Source organism: Canis lupus, chromosome 5, assembly GCF_011100685.1.
Source record: "Canis lupus familiaris isolate Mischka breed German Shepherd chromosome 5, alternate assembly UU_Cfam_GSD_1.0, whole genome shotgun sequence".
Lineage (NCBI taxonomy): Eukaryota > Metazoa > Chordata > Mammalia > Carnivora > Canidae > Canis > Canis lupus.
In genome coordinates, this window is record NC_049226.1 from 15336475 (window position 1) to 15352954 (window position 16480).

Genomic DNA, 16480 nt, shown 5'->3' on the forward strand with positions numbered 1-16480 from the left:
GCAGATAGAGAAGCAGGCTCCCTGCAGGGAGCCTGATGAGAGGATCGGTCCCAGGACCCTGGGATCACGCCCTGAGCCAAAGGCAGATGCTCAACCATTGAGCTACCCAGGCGCCCCTGTTTTTTTGTTTGTTTGTTTGTTTTTAAGTAGGCGCCATGCCCAACTTGGGCCTTGAACTCATGACTCTGAGATTGAGAGTCATGTGCTCCACCGACTGAGCCAGGTAGGCACCCCAAGGTGCATTGTCTATCATGCATCAGCTGATTTGTTCAGGGTCAGTCTCCCCCTCAAGGATATGAGCTCCAGGAAGAGAGGGACCTTATCCACCTTACTATTCTACATCCTGACCCTTAGTAGGTACTCAATAAAACACGGAAAAAATAGAGAGGTAGCATAGTATAGAATGATGGATAACAACATAGTGGTTAAGAGGGCTGCTTGAGACTTGGGTGACTCAGTGGTTGAGCATCTGCCTTTGGCTCAAGTCATGATCCCAGGGTCCTGGGATCAAGTCCCGCATGAAGCTTCCTACAGGGAGCCTGCTTCTCCCTCTGTGTCTCTACCTCTGTGTGTGTGTGTGTGTGTGTGTGTGTGTGTGTGTGATGAATAAATAAATAAAATCTTTTATTTTTTATTTTTTTTAAATAAAATCTTTTAAAAGGGGGGGGCTGCTTGGGTTCTAATCTTTATTTTTTAGTAGATGTGTGCACTTGGGTAGGTGAATTTCACAGAGTTTTCTGTGTAAGGTAGGGCCATACTGGTGCCTCACTCCCCGGGTTTAATGTATGAATATATGAAACAGGCTCAGAACAGTAGGTGACACTAGCGAATTATGAGGAATGATCCTTGCTTGACTATTAGTAGTATTCCATACAGGCTCTAGTAGCGATGACGTCAGTGGCTCACTCTTCCAGCTCTTCCGCACGTCGTTGATTATTACTGTTCCTTCTTGGCCTCCTTTCTCTGACCTTCACCCCTTAAACACCGGTGTCTCCTGAGCATTTTTCATTTCTTACATTCTCTTTGAATGAACTCATGGTTTTAACTACTACCCAGGCTGAAGACTGCCCCAAACCGCACTGTTCCCTGGGGCCTCAGACTCTTGGATCCAACTGCTTTGAGCATTTCCATTCTAATTACTTGTTAGGTGATATGACTCACTGAAGTGTGGGTTCCTCAAGGGCAGGGATAATTTTCTTGGTTATCTTTCTTTCCGCTTTTCCAGAGGAGGTGCTCTCAAAAGGCGTACTTTGTAGGTGTTCACAGCCTAGTGAAGGGAAACAGACAATAAATAAATTACTAGAATAGGTCTGTTGGTGACAAGTGCCATTGAGCAGGACAAAGAGAAGATAGAGCTGGGAGAGACCGAGGTGTGATCATTTATAAAGATGGCCAGGGAAGCCCTTTGGATATATATATTTTTAAAAAGATTTTATTTATTTATGAGAGATAGAGAGAGAGAGAGGCAGAGACATAGGCAGAGGGAGAAGCAGGCTCCATGCAGGGAGCCTGATGTGGGACTTGATCCCGTGAGTCCAGGATCATGCGCTGGGTCAAAGGCAGGGGCTCAACCACTAAGCCACCCAGGCTTCCCTATTTTTTAAAGATTTTATTTATTTATTCATGAGAGACACACAGAGAGGCAGAGACATAGGCAGAGGGAGAAGCAGGCTCCCCGTTGAGCTGGGAGCCTAAGGTGGGACTTGATCCCAGGACCCCGGGATCAAGACCTGAGCCAAAGGCAGATGCTCAACCACTGAGCCACCCAAGGGCCCCAAGACCTTTGGATATTTGAACAGAGTGCTGAAGAACTGATGATGTCTGAGGAAAGAGTGGTTAGATACCAATCTCAAGTGTTAACAGCCTGTGGTGGCGAGTGTTCAGGGAGCAATGAGGGGGCCAGTGTGGCTGATATAAAGGTGGCTGAAGGGTATGGGTGTTGGACATGAGGGAAGCCAAGGAAAGGGGGGGATTTTCAGATTATACAGGGACTTGAAATGAGATGACGGATCATTGGAGGGGTTTCTAAAGAGAAGATTGACAAAATATGACTCAGAATTTGGAAGGATGAAAAAAAAAAAAGAATTTGGAAGGATGGCTCTGACTGTGGTAGAAGAATACACAAGAGGGAGGAGCACCTGGCTGGCTCAGTCCATGGGGCATGTGACTCTTGTTGGGGTTGTGAGTTCAAACTCCATATTGGGTGTTGAAGTTACTTACAAAGAAAATCTTAAAAAAAAAAAAAAAGAGAATAGATAAGAGGGAAGCAAGGGTTGAAGCAGGGAAATCTGTTGGAAGTTATTTCAGTGGTCCAGGTGACAAGATGATAGGATCTTGGCCTTGATTGGTAGTGTGGGCATGATGAGAAATGGTCAGATTCAGGATATATTATGGAGATCGAGTGAGAATTTGCTGATGTATTAAGTGTAGGGCTTGAGGGACCCCTGGGTGGCTCAGTGGTTGAGCATCTGCCTTTGGCTCAGGGTGTGATCCTGGAGTCCTGGGATCGAGTCCCACATCAGGCTCCCTGCATAGAGCCTGCTTCTCCCTCTGCCTGTGTCTCTGCCTCTCTGTGTGTCTCTCATGAAAAAATAAATAAAATATTCTAAAAAATAGTGTAGGGGGGATCCCTGGGTGGCTCAGCAGTTTGGTGTCTGCCTTCAGCCCAGGGCATGATCTTGGAGACCCGGAATCGAGTCCCACGTCGGGCTTCCTGCATGGAGCCTGTTTCTCCTCTGTCTGTGTCTCTGCCTCTTTTTCTCTATCTGTGTCTCTCATGAATAAATAAATAAAATATTAAATAAATAAAAATAAAAAATAGTGTAGGGCTTGAGAGAAAGAGAAGAAGTGAGGATGAATGGATAAGTAAATGAATAAGTGAATTGGATGGATATATATATATGGAGATACACACACACACATACACATTCATTATAGAGTGACGGATTACAAGGGCTGCCTAGGTCAGAAAATAAATAAATGAGGGACGCGTGGGTGGCTCAGTGGTTGAGCATCTGTCTTTGGCTCAAGGCGTGATCCTGCGGTCCTGGGATTGAGTCCTGCATCAGGCTCCCCTCAGGGAGCCTGCTTCTCCCTCTGCCTATGTCTCTACCTCGGTCTCTGTGTTTCTCATAATAAATAAAATCTTAAAAAAAATAAATGAGAAAAATTATCTAATGACAGTGCAGCCAACTTTCTGAAAAGAATATCTATACTCACAGCCTCCAGTTCCGTACCATCTTCCCTAGGTGCTTCAAACCACTGTCATCTGCCTTCTACCCTCATTGAAACTGCTGACACAAACAACCCCAGTGACTTTCAGTTTGCTAAAACAAATGGAGATCTTTTTGTTATGTAGTTCTTGGTCTTTTTGCAGTATTGTTGAACTTCTGGAAGTTCTCCCGCCTTGGTACCTGACCCCCCACTCCTTCCTTCCTGCCTTCCCCTCACTTCTCTAGACTTTCTATCTCAAACCCCTGCACTGGCTTCTTTTCACGTATCCATCTTCAGTGTGGGTGTTTCTCAAAGTTATGTTGTTTTCTTTTTTTTAAGTTTTTATTTTAATTTTTTTATTTGACAGAGAGAGCAAGTGAGCAAGCACAAATGGGGGAGGGGCAGAGGGAGAAGCAAGCTCCCCACTGAACAGAGAGCCCTATACAGGACTCAATCCTGGGACTCAGGGATCATGACCTGAGCCAAGGGCAGACACTTAACCAACAGAGCCACCCAGGCGGCCCTCTCAGTTATGTTCTTAGCCCTCTTTTCTTTTCAGTATTTCATTCATTTATTTAAATACTTACTGAATCCACCTGAAACTATGTCACATTGTGTGTCAACTATACTTAAAAACAAACAAATTATTGCTTGCTTATTAAATTCCAGGTACAGGGCAGCCTGGGTGGCTCAGTGGTTTGGCACTGCCTTTGGCCCAGGGCATGATCCTGGAGACCCGGGTTCGAATCCCACATCAGGCTCCCTGCATGGAGCCTGCTTTTCCCTCTGCCTGTGTCTCTGTCGTTCTCTGTTTCTCTCTGTGTGTCTGTCATTAATAAATAAATAAAATCTTTATAATTTTTTTAAAAAAGTAAATAAATAAATTCCAGGTACAGTTCTGGGTGCTTGGGAAATAGTAATAAACAATGGAAAAATGCCTGCTTTTCCCCATGGAACTCACCCACTCTTCCCAAGCAACCTCACCTCATACTCAAGTCCCCAGATGCCCAGCCATGTCTGTGACTTCCAAATTTACATCTCCAGCACTACTCACTTTTAATTTTTATTTATTTATTTATTTTTAAGTTTTTATTTAAATTCCACTTAACATACAGTGTAATGTTAGTTTAATTTTTTAATTTTAGATACATTTTCACTACTGTGTCCTTAAACTGAATTCCTCTTTACACTGCAGTCTGCTTCTCTCTGTATCACCCTTTTTTTTTTCAAGATTTTATTTATTTATGCCTGAAAGACATGCAGAGAGAGAGGCAGAGACATAGGCAGAGGGAGAAGCAGGCTTCCTGTGTGGAGTCCAATGTGTGACTTGATCCCAGGGTCCTGGGAAGGCAGACACCCTGAGCTGAAGGCAGACACTCAACCACTGAGCCACACAAGTACCCCTGTATCACCTCTTCTAATGGCACCACCATGCAATAACAATTGCTCATTTTTCTTCAGGATTCCTGCAATAGTTCCCAATCTAATCATCCTGTGCTACAAAGGCTGAACTTCCTAACCTGAAAATTAAAACATATTTTAACAAATACTTAAAATATTTTAATAATTCCCTATCATCTTCAAGATCCTTCATTATTTGGTCCAAATTTCCCTCATGTCTTACCTCCAAACACACCTCAGATTCCTTGCGTCCTTGCCTTATTGAGCTTGAATTTTTTTGTATAGCCGTATTTTGGTGTATGTTATTCCCTGGTTTCATTCATTCATTCATTCATTCATTCATTCATGAGAGACACACAGAGAGAGAGGCAGAGTCACAGGCAGAGGGAGAAGCAGGCTCCATGCAGGGAGCCCGATGTGCTACTCAATCCCCGGACTCCAAGACCACGCCCTGGGCCGAAGGCAGGCACTAAACCACCGAGCCACTCAGATGTCCCTGTTATTCCCTGTTTAAAACGTCCTTCTTGGGACGCCTGGGTGGCTCAGTGGTTGAGCATCTGCCTTTGGCTCAAGTCTGATCCTGGGATCTGGGAGGATGTCTCTTATGAATAAATAAAATCTTTTTTAAAAAATGGGGAATGGATAGGGAGAGATCTCTGAAGAATAGAAAGGAAGAGAATCAAGAGCAAATATAAAAAGATAGTCGGTGGGCAGCCCGGGTGTGATCCTGGAGACCCCGAATTGAGTCCCATGTCGGGCTCCCTGCATGGAGCCTGCTTCTCCCTCTGCCTGTGTCCCTGCCCCTCTCTCTCTCTCTTGCTCGTGAATAAATAAATAAAATCTTAAAAAAAAAAAAAGATAGAAAGAATGTCCTAAATGTTTCCTTCTAGGACAAGAGAAAGGAAGGAAGTGGACAGTTAGAAGCAGATCAGTTTGAGGTGAAGAATAAGAAATTGAAGGTGTCCATGCTGGACAGTTTCTACTTTCTCCTTGACGTAGTAGCTAAGATATAGCTCTTTTCTGGAAGGCTTGCATGTGTGTGAAGCTTCGTGACAAGTTTTTTGAATCTTACCTTTCATACCTGCAAAACACTTGATTCTATTCTCTGTTCTGTAAACATTATCTCTTGCAAAGTTGTAAGAACCAAGGAGATCATGTAGGATAGGGCTTTGCTCTGTAGATAAGTAGCAATGGACCTGATGATTATTACTTAAATATGAGTTGAAATCCATGCAGGTGAAACCTGCTAAATTCCAAAGCCCCTCCCACTTTATCACCCCTTTTCATTCTATGTATTGTCAGTGCTGCAGTTCCTAGAATTGGAGACACTGTTTGCCTCCAAGTTACTTTGAAAAAATTCCCTAGACCTAACATTACCAAGTGATTTTCTTTCTTTCTTTCTTTCTTTCTTTCTTTCTTTCTTTCTTTCTTTCTTTCTTTCTTTCTTTCTTTCTTTCTCTTTCTTTCTTTCTTTCTTTCTTTCTTTCTTTCTTTCTTTTCTTCTTTCTTTCTTTCTTTCTTTCTTTCTTTCTTTCTTTCTTTCTTTTCTTTTCTTTCTTTTCTTTTCTTTTTTTCTTTTCTTCTTTTCTTTCTCTTTTACTAGAGGGGGAAAAAAAAGTAATATACCCTCACTGAGATGTCTAGCATTCTTTTGAGTCATGCTTAAAGTCTAAATGGTCTAAAAATGGTTTAGGATTCCTTTCAGCCACCAATGCTAACTTATCTTAGGCTAACAAGACTAGAGTTCAGTTGATTTAATTTAGAACAAATTTTTATCTGTAGATGGGATGGAAAATCTAGGTGAGGATTAAGGTCATGGCCAAGGTACAAAAGGAGGAGGAAGTCTGAGTTAATTATAACCTAGGTTCTGCAGTCTTAATTCCAGGAAGCTGTCCTTTAGCTAGGTGGACAACTTGTTGATTGAAGAATATTCTCAGAGGAGCTAGATGCTACCAGTTCCTGAATTCTGAGATGAATTTCCACAAGTGAAGATGTGAGTAGTGAAAGACTTGATTTTCTTGTCAGTTGAAGAAGTCCTTTGAGTCAATGAGCATTTGGTTATTGTCTCTCCAGCAATCATGACTGGCCTGGAAGATTTCCCAAAGGTTATCTTTCTCAAGGTCAGTTGGGTAAGGTTGCTTTGACATGTTTTTGAATCTCATTACAATGCATGCATTGTGTTTAGTTGTTTATTCCCAGACTCTTTTGGTAGATAACTAAAGTAAAAAAACCCAAATCCCCAAAACCCATGAGAATATAACCATCATTGCACAAGGTAAAGATCTTATAATCTCTAATGCAAAATGTAAGCCTGAATTAAAAGCTACATGTAGGGGCCTCAGGTTGGAGGGACAAGCAAGCTCCTAACTGAGCAAGAAGCCTGATGTGGAGCTTGATCCCAGGACCCTGGGATCATGATCTGAGCCAAAGGCAGATGCTTAACTTACTGAGCCACCCAGGTGCCCTAATTTTTAAAAAAGATTTATTTGAAAGAGAGAGTGCACTATACTTGCACACCTGCAAGTTGGGGAGGGGGGAAATTTCAAGCTGAGTCCTCACTAAGCACGGAGCCCTACGTGAGTCTCAATTTCAAGAGTCGGAAGCTCAACTGACTGAGCCATCCCAGGCACCCCTAAAAGCTACATTTATTAATGTCTTTCATATGTGAAGTCATGTGAGCTTCTGATTTCAAGTTTAAAAACTAAGAACCATTATTTTGAACCATTATGGATAGAGGCTGCATAATTAATGATGATCACTGGTTAATTTAACTTTTAAGATGCTTAGGATTAGGTTTTAGCCTCTCTCTAGTCTTATTCTCTTTATTTTGAGCCCTATTCACACCTAGCCAACTCCACTGCTGACAACCCAGGAAATATTGTCATGTCTGGGGCTCTGATGCAAATTATACACTAGGAATTATCATCTACTCCTGCTAGAGTTTAACTGGAGTGTCTCACATGTGGGTTACAATTCAGATGTCAGTAAGTTTCTGAATAAAAACATAAAAAGCAAACCATCCCCTTCCCCACCACTGCCCCTCACGGTGCAATAAGCAACTTAAATATTCCAGCGTAGGGAGGATGTGGTTAGGGTTAGGAAACCAGGAATCAAGTCCTGCATTCCAGTCCTCTCTGCTCCTGACTCACTCACCTCAGGCAAATGGTTCCACTTCATCTCATCTTGCCCTGCAAAGTGAGGAGAGTAACATTTTGTTTCAAATCTAAGACGGGTGGCTTCTGTTAACCTGCAAGAGGTCTTTGCTAAAGTAGAGATGGACAAATAAGGAAAACATGCAGCTATAGATACCATCTTAAGAGAGATAAGAGATGGGTTTTGTCGCTGATTTGTGTTCTGTGCACTGATAACTCTGTGAGCTTATTATTGAGTCTTTACAGGCAGCTTTCTTTTGGGATGAAGAGTCAGACGGTGATGGTAGAGCAAACAAAGTCAAGGGTTCCAAATCAAGGGCCATTTGGCTTCAGTATTTAGTCTCAGTGCAGTGGGGGGTAAAATTTGGAGCCTTGGGGTGAGGTGGGAAATAGTTTCCCCCCATGTCATAGTAACACGGGTATCACATAATAAAGCATACTTCTTTCCGGGGCACCTGGGTGGCTCAACAGTTGAGTGTCTGCCTTCGGCTCAGGGCGTGATCCTGGGATCTGGAATTGAGTCCCGCATCAGGCTCCCTGCAAGGATCCTGCTTCTCCTTCTGCCCGTGTCTCGGGCTGTCTCTCTCTGTGTGTCTCTCATGAATAAATAAATAAATCTTAAAAAAAAAAAAAAAGCATACTTCTTTCTACTAGTATATTCAAGGCAGACAAAACCCTAACAGGATCCAAGGTAAAGCAGTCATGATCAAAACATCACTGCTGACTTAATATTTATTTGGCTGATATCACTTGTTTGTTTGCTTAACCAATCCTGGGCTTACATGGCTTTCATTCCATTCCTCCACCCACCTGAAGGTCACTAAAATTGGTAACTAATTGCCTATCATCACCTTAGAATTCACTGTTATCTCAGAACTATATTTATTCACTTGTTCCATTAAGTTCCCTACCCCCTTGAGACCCAGAATGAGATGACATCAAGGTAAAAATGCAGGCTGTCCTTAGGGACAACAATAGCTATTTTAACAAGTAGGCTATAATTCAAAACGGCACAACAGTGTTTTAATTGCTTTTGGATTTGACAACACTGGAATGCATTGAAGCTTGGAGCCCCTGAAGATAACCTGTCTTACTTTGTGTAAGTATTCAACATATAATTCTTTTTTTTTTAATTTATTTTTTATTGGTGTTCAATTTACCAGCATACAGAATAACCCCCAGTGCCCGTCACCCATTCACTCCCACCCCCCGCCCTTCTCCCCTTCCACCACCCCTAGTTCGTTTCCCAGAGTTAGCAGTCTTTACGTTCTGTCTCCCTTTCTGATATTTCCCACACATTTCTTCTCCCTTCCCTTATATTCCCTTTCACTATTATTTATATTCCCCAAATGAATGAGAACATATAATGTTTGTCCTTCTCCGATTGACTTACTTCACTCAGCTCAACATATAATTCTTATAAAAACTCCATCCATAGCATAGGTTGCATGTATAAGCCCAATGAGGAAAAGTGTGGGGTTATAAATCTGCATATGGGGGTGCCTAGGTGGCTCAGTGGTTGAGCATCTGCCTTCGGCTCAGGGGGCGATTCCAGGATCCAGGGATCAAGACCCCATCGGGCTCCCTGTGGAGAGTCTGCTTCTGCCTATATCTCTGCCTCTCTCTCTGTGTCTCTCATGAACAAATAAATAAAATGTTAAAAAATAAATAAGCCTGCATATGATGTACTTCTATCAGTTCTACTAAGGATATAAATCCCGAAATGCAGGCTTGGCAAAGCCAAGAGGGAGTTAAGACGGTCAGTTCCTAAGGGATTTCTGGGATTTTCAGATTTCAAGCTAGGTCTCCTCTAAAAGATCTGCTGCTGCCCACCAGCTCGTTGCTCCCTCCTAGGCCTTATGCAAAGGCAGCCCTGCACTCTCACCTTGCCCAGGAAAGGCCTTTAATCAGGGCTCTCAATCTCTGTTTCAGAGTTAGAGGCTGAGATGCAGGAGTGACTCAGCTGGCATGAGCTCTGGAGCAGTCTCAGCCTGCAGGCCTTCAGGAAATGAGTCCCCCAGGCCTGCATCTCCCTCTGTGGCAAACTGCCACCAGACTCTGCTGTTTATCAACCTAGTACCAAACACAGTAAGGACAGTTTGCTGTTTCATTGTTTGAAAACCTACTATATACCAGCCAGATAGATAATGTGATAGGCTAGGATTACAAAGGTGAGTACCTTCCTGAAAAAGCTTACAGTTCAGTAAGGGAAATAAACAAATGTAAATGTATCATTAGGGTACAATGAGAGGTGTTAGAAGAGGCCCAACAGGAGGGCAAAAGGAAACAGTCTGAGAAAATCAGAAGAGACTTTTCATGGGATCCCTGGGTGGCGCAGCGGTTTGGCGCCTGCCTTTGGCCCAGGGCGCGATCCTGGAGACCCGGGATCGAATCCCACATCGGGCTCCCGGTGCATGGAGCCTGCTTCTCCCTCTGCCTGTGTCTCTGCCTCTCTCTCTCTCTCTCTCTCTGTGACTATCATAAATAAATAAAAAAAAAAAAAAAAAAAAGAAGAGACTTTTCAAAGTGAAACAGGGATGTGCCAGGTAGACAGAGCCAGGATGAAGGCAGAGGAAACAGCTGTTTATGAAGGTATGGAATCATTAAAGGGCAGTTTATTTATCACCTCTGTATTGAGTGACTTCTATGTGCTTGGAACTTGGACTATGTAAGTGAACAAAACAGATTTTTAAACATTTCTGCCTTTGGGGGCCTTACATTTATTTTAGTAAGGTAAAATAATTAAGCAATAAACATAAGAAATCAGTAAATCATACAGAATGTTAGAAGTTGGAGTGCCTGGGTGGCTCAGTCGGTTAAGCATCTGCCTTCGGCTCAGGTCATGATCCTGGAATCCCAGGAGTCCCTGGATGGAGCCCCATATCAGGCTTCCCGCTCAGTGGGGTATCTGCTTCTCCCTCTGTTCATGCTCTCTCTCTCACACTCTCTTTCTCACATAAGTAAATAAAATCTCAAACAAATATATATTAGAAGTTGATTTTGGGGAATTTGGAGATGGGGAAGCAGGAAAAAAAGTCTATGGAGAGAAGTTTCTTGGAATTATGATTAGTGTGGTTGGGGAAGCCCACAATAAAAACACCTAATGAGGGGAGGGACCAGCTCTGGCACTATGTTGGGGAGGAGCATTACAAACCTAGGGACCAGCAGGTGCTGAGGCCAGGAGGTTTGAAGTAGAGCAAGGAGACCGATCCATGAAGCAGGAGAAAGTGGAAGAGTGCGGGACAGTGAGGCCAGACACAAAATAGAAAGCCAGATCTCGTTGGGCCTTGCAGTCCACTGCAAGGATTTTACCTCTGAATTTGAGTAAGGTGAAAGCCACTGAAGAGTTGTGAGCAGAGGACTGACCTGGTCCAACTGATGTTTTCATGGGATCGCTCTGGACGGTGTGAAGAATAGACTGCAGACAGGCAAGCTTGGAAGGATGGAGTTGGCCAACAGTCGAGAGGGAGAAAACTGTGGAATGGGTTTCTGGTGGGGGTGGGGAAGAAAATCAAGAATTCAATTTTGGACCTGTTAAATCTGAGATGTCTGTTAGAGTGAAGGTTGTGGGGAGGTATCAAATGGGCAGTTGCATATATGTTTGGAGTTCAAGGGAGAGGTAGAAACTAGAGATAAATTTCAGAGTCATCAGTGCATAGATGTTACTTAAAACCACAAGACTGGATGAGATCACCAATGGAATGAATACAGATAGAGGAAAGACTGAGCCTTATCTCTGATATTCCAAAGATAGGAAGACAGAGAAAGAAGGAACCAGAACAGGAATCCAAGAAGCAGGAAAAAAAAAAAGAAAAAAAAAGGAAAAAAAAAGTAAGGAGGAAGGAAGGCCACAGGAAAGCTCTGGAAGTCAAGTGTATCATAAAATGTATCAAGCAGGAAGAGATATTCAGGGGAGTCAAATACTGCTGAAAAGTTCAAATAATACGAGGATTGAGAATGGACTCTTGCATTTAAAACATATTTTATTTATTTATTTGTGACAGAGAGAGAGAGAGAGAGAGAGAGAGAGAGACAACGGGAGCAGAGGGGAGGGATAGAAGGAGAGGAGGAGTCTTTTAAAACATTAAATAATTTATTTTTATTTTTAAAGATTTTATTTACTTATTTGGGAGAGAGAGAAGAAAGAGGCAGAGAGGGAGGGAGAGAACCCTAAGCAGACTCTGCACTGAGTGGGGAGCCCAGCTTGGGGCTTGATCCCACAACACTGAGATCATAACCTGAGCTGAAACCAAGAGTTGGATGCTTAGATGACCATCACCCAGGTGCCCTCAATATTGGTTTCTTTTTTTTTTTTTTTTTAAGATTTTATTTATTTATTCATGAGAGACACAGAGAGAGAGGAAGAGACATAGGCAGAGGGAGAAGGCTCCAGGCAGGGAGCCCGATGTAGGATTTGATCCCAGGACTCCAGGATCACTCCGTGGGCTGAAGGCAGGCATTAAACCGCTGAGCCTCCCAGGGATCCCTCAATATTGGTTTCTTTTGAGGTGTTTTGCTGCAAAAGGGAGCTGGTTTAGTAGCAGATAGACTAGGTAGTACCATGTGTATACACTCATAGGAACAATACAGTAGGGAAGAAAATTAATGACATAGGAAAGGAAAGAAATTATGGCACAAAGACATTGAATGGAGGGAATGGTTTTAAAAAGGAGAATGAATGGAGTGATGGGCTGGCTCAGTCACGGAGCATGATTTGTCATCTTGGGAGTTGTGAGTTTGAGCCCCATGTGAGGTATAGCAATTACTTAAAAGTAAAATCTTAAAACAACAAAAAACAACATAAAAAGGAGCATGAACAACTCAGTAGGCAAGATGGAAATATATACATGGGTGCAGATAGTAGTGAGTAGATGATGCTGTGGGAGTCAATGGAAATTCTCCAATTGCTTCAACTTTCTTAATAAAGTAGGAGGAAAGGTCATCTGTTGACAGAAATAATCATGGGTCAAAGAAATAAAGTATGCTTGTCAGGTAGTATTAAATGCTTTCTTAAGGATTCTTTTAAAGATTTTATTTGAGAGAGAGAGCACGAGGACAGAAGCTTAACCAACTGAGCCACCCAGGCACTCCCTTTCTTAAGGTTTTTCTTTTTTTTAAGATTTTATTTATTTATTCAAGATTTTATTTATTTATTCAGAGAGGGAGAGAGCACAAGCAAGGGGAGAGGGAGAGGTAGGCAAAAGGAGGAGAAGCAGACTCCCTGCTGAGCAGGGAACCGAATGCAATGCGATGCAATGTGATGCGGGGCTCCATCCCAGGACTCCGGGATCATGACCTGAGCCAAAGGCAGATGCTTAACCAACTGAACCATCCAGGTGTCCCTGTTAAGATTCCGATCAGGAATTTATATTATTGCAGTGAGACTGGCCAACTTACTTTTCTCCAGCTACATTCCACTACACGGGTGCAAGTGCAGAGCACACAGACTAGCCAAGGATGTGGCTTGTTGGCAAATATTCACAAGAGTGGTGGTGACTGACAATGGAAGGAAAAGAGGACGTCAGAATGGTGAACAAGATGGTAGCATCCATTTATTGATGGTCACAGTGACTCCAAATTAATGTATTAGGGCAGCCCTGGTGGCTTGGCGGTTTAGTGCTGCCTTCGGCTCAGGGCGTGATCCTGGGGACCCGGGATCGAGTCCCACGTCGGGCTCCCTGCGTGGAGCCTGCTTCTCCCTCTGCCTGTGTCTCTGCCCCTCTCTCTCTCTGTCTCTCATGAATAAATAAAATATTAAAAAAATTAATGTATTAGAGGAAATGGCCTAGCAAGATAATAGGTGATCAGAGAGAGGGATGCATGAAATTCAAACTATAGTGACTGAAAAGACTGGTAATGACTTGGGAATGAATGCCCAAGGAAGGTCAAAGACCTAATCAATGGACTTTCACAGGAACCAAGAGGCTTGCTAGTTGGATCATTTGTCAATGGTTTTCAAACTTTAGCATGTGTCAGAATTACCTGGAAAACCAGTGAAACCACAGATTGCTAGATCCTACTCCCAGAATTTCTAGGTCCGATTCTGAGGATTTTCATTTCTAAGTTTCCTGGTGATGTTGCTGCTGCTGTGGTCCAGGGACCATACTTTGAAAAATACTGATCCATGTGTATGTTGAAATTGCCAATTATTAACATGTAAGTAGTTTTGCAGAGTGACAGCGAGCCAAGAGAAAAAGATTGTCAAGAAATAAAGAACAGCTGGGGTGTCTGGGTGGCTCAGTTGGTAGAGTCCAACTCTTGGTTTTGGCTCAAGTCATGGTCTCAGGGGTCATGAGACTGAGCCCTATGTCCTGTTGGTCTCTGCACTCAGCGGGGAGTCTGCTTGAAAACTGTCTCCCTCTGCCCCCCTTGCTCCCCACCTCCCTGGCTTACATGTGCACATTCTCTCAAAATCTTGAAAAAAAGGGCAGCCCTGGTGGCTCAGCGGGTTTAGCGCCGCCTCCAGCTCAGGGCGTGATCCCGGGGACCCCGGGGTCGAGTCCCACATCGGGCTCCCTGCATGGAGCCTCCTTCTCCCTCTGCCTGTGTCTCTGCCTCTCTCTCTCTGTGTCTCTGAATAAATAAAATGTTAAAAAAAATACTGAAAAAAAGTAAACATTAAAAAAATGAAATAAGTTTGGTGACTAATGAACTGCAACCATCAGGAATAGTGGCTAATGTGATGAGATCTAAAATTGGCTTTTATGGGGACTGGTTGGAAATTGTGTGGCTGAAGCAAAGGCTGGTAGCAGAATGAGATTAAGGCAAGGCTACAGGCAGATCATCAAGGGTCTTCCATGTCAATACTTTAATAGTAGTGGGGTAAGCAGTTCAGTGTGGGTTCCCTGCTAAGGGGATCTCTGGTGGAGCTGCTTTGTGGTTATCTTGAGTGATAACCATACCAATTCATTTCTGGAAGAAATAAAAAGTATACTAACTAGGAAATATTAAGTCTCACAAAGTTAGATGTCACTTAACATGAGTTTAGGTAGGATGATATCTGATGGGACAATAAAGCTTAAGTAGCTTGATAGTAGGGCAAAATAGAACATTACTATAGAATGGAACTGTGAAAGTACAATACAGGGAGGTTTATGAGGCGGTCAGGCATAAACTATGAAGTCAGGGCATAGACTATGACATGGGGTCACTATCTGGGCCCAGTTTGGGATGCCACTTATTACTCATGGGATCATTTAATGTTTCTGCTTAGTACCTATTAAATGGGTCTATCATTTATGCCACATACCTGAGGGAAAAGTCGAGGGTGAAATGACATAGTGCAAGTGCTTTGAGGATGTGAAGAAAGTAAAGTGCATTGAGCTATCCTCAGAAATCAGGGTAGAAGAAACAAGGAGAGCATGAGGTATATAGAACAAAGGATTAAGTGTAGACAGTTTCACATCCATGTGATCTTGAAATGAAAGCCTTCTAAAATGGCTCTGATATTTACTGACATTCATGTGGAAAATTTACTTTTACATAGTGGTTTCTTTTTTTTTTTTTTTTTTTTTTAATTTTTTTTATTTATTTATGATAGTCACATCAGAGAGAGAGAGAGAGAGAGAGAGAGAGAGAGGCAGAGACACAGGCAGAGGGAGAAGCAGGCAGGCTCCATGCACCGGGAGCCCGATGTGGGATTCGATCCCAGGTCTCCAGGATCGCGCCCTGGGCCAAAGGCAGGTGCTAAACCGCTGCACCACCCAGGGATCCCTACATAGTGGTTTCCTTAGAAATTCTACTTTTGGGGACGCCTGGATGGCTCAGTGGTTGAGCATCCATCTGCCTTTGGCTCAGGGTGTGATCCCGGAGTTCCAGGATGGAGTCCTGCATTGGGCTCCCCACAGGGAGCTTGCTTCTCTCTCTGCCTATGTCTCTGCCTCTCTCCGTGTCTCCCATGAATAAATAAAATCTTAAAAAAAAAAAAAAAAAACACGAACAAACAAAAGAAAAAGAAATCCTACCTTTGGACCACAGGTATGGACAAACATGTATGACTGGGTTGAACTTCAGCAGCCCGTCACCTCCCCTCTTTGCTGGTGCCCTGTACTAAGAATGTCTGTGCTCCTACACACTGAGAAAAGTGCAGAGCCACCTGTGCTCTTATATGCACCCCACGTGGGTTTCTGTCCTGGCTTCTGTTACCTGGAATTGAAATCGCCTGCTGCTGTCAGACCATACAAATCAAGGGGAGAAATTGTGCCTTGTCAAATCCCTCCATGGTTGCCTATTCACTGGTCTTGACAGTACAATCCTTCGTACGGTGTTAAAGGCACTTCCGAGATCTGGTCCCTGTTCCCTGGTCTTATAACACTACCACCCCCTGGGGATTCAGTCACATGTTCTTTCACAACCTCTAGCGTGCTTTACTTTTTCTGACTTAATAGCCTTTACACAGGCTGTTGTACCTGACCGGGGTACCATGTCCCATTCTTCGGCTCTTAGTCTTCCGGTTTATTTATTTTATTAATATTTTACTTATTTATTCATGAGAGACATAGAGAGAGGCAGAGACACAGGCAGAGGGAGCAGCAGGCTCCATGCAGGGAACCTGACATGGGTCTTGATCCCGGGTCTCCAGGATCAAACCCTGGGCTGAAGGCAGCGCTAAACCGCTGAGCCACCCAGGGATCCCCCCAGTTTACTTTTGATATTGATTCCTGTGACAGCTTCCCTTGAGTCCCCTTCTCAAGTCTGGGTTAGACTCTTTCAAG

General features: G+C 43.3%; 1 long non-coding RNA gene across 2 annotated transcripts; it reads right to left on the bottom strand.

Annotated features, from left to right (window-relative positions):
• Window positions 1-617: 617 nt before the first annotated feature.
• On the bottom strand, window positions 618-16243 carry LOC102156864. Of its 2 annotated transcripts, XR_005359194.1 has the most exons (4): window positions 15731-16243; window positions 11133-11255; window positions 7768-7802; window positions 618-1267 (listed from the first exon to the last, which is right to left on the bottom strand). It is a non-coding gene; the product is annotated as an uncharacterized LOC102156864 (long non-coding RNA). The 2 variants fall into 2 exon arrangements; XR_005359193.1 differs by lacking the exon at window positions 7768-7802 and having other exon boundaries at window positions 15731-16239.
• Window positions 16244-16480: the final 237 nt, after the last annotated feature.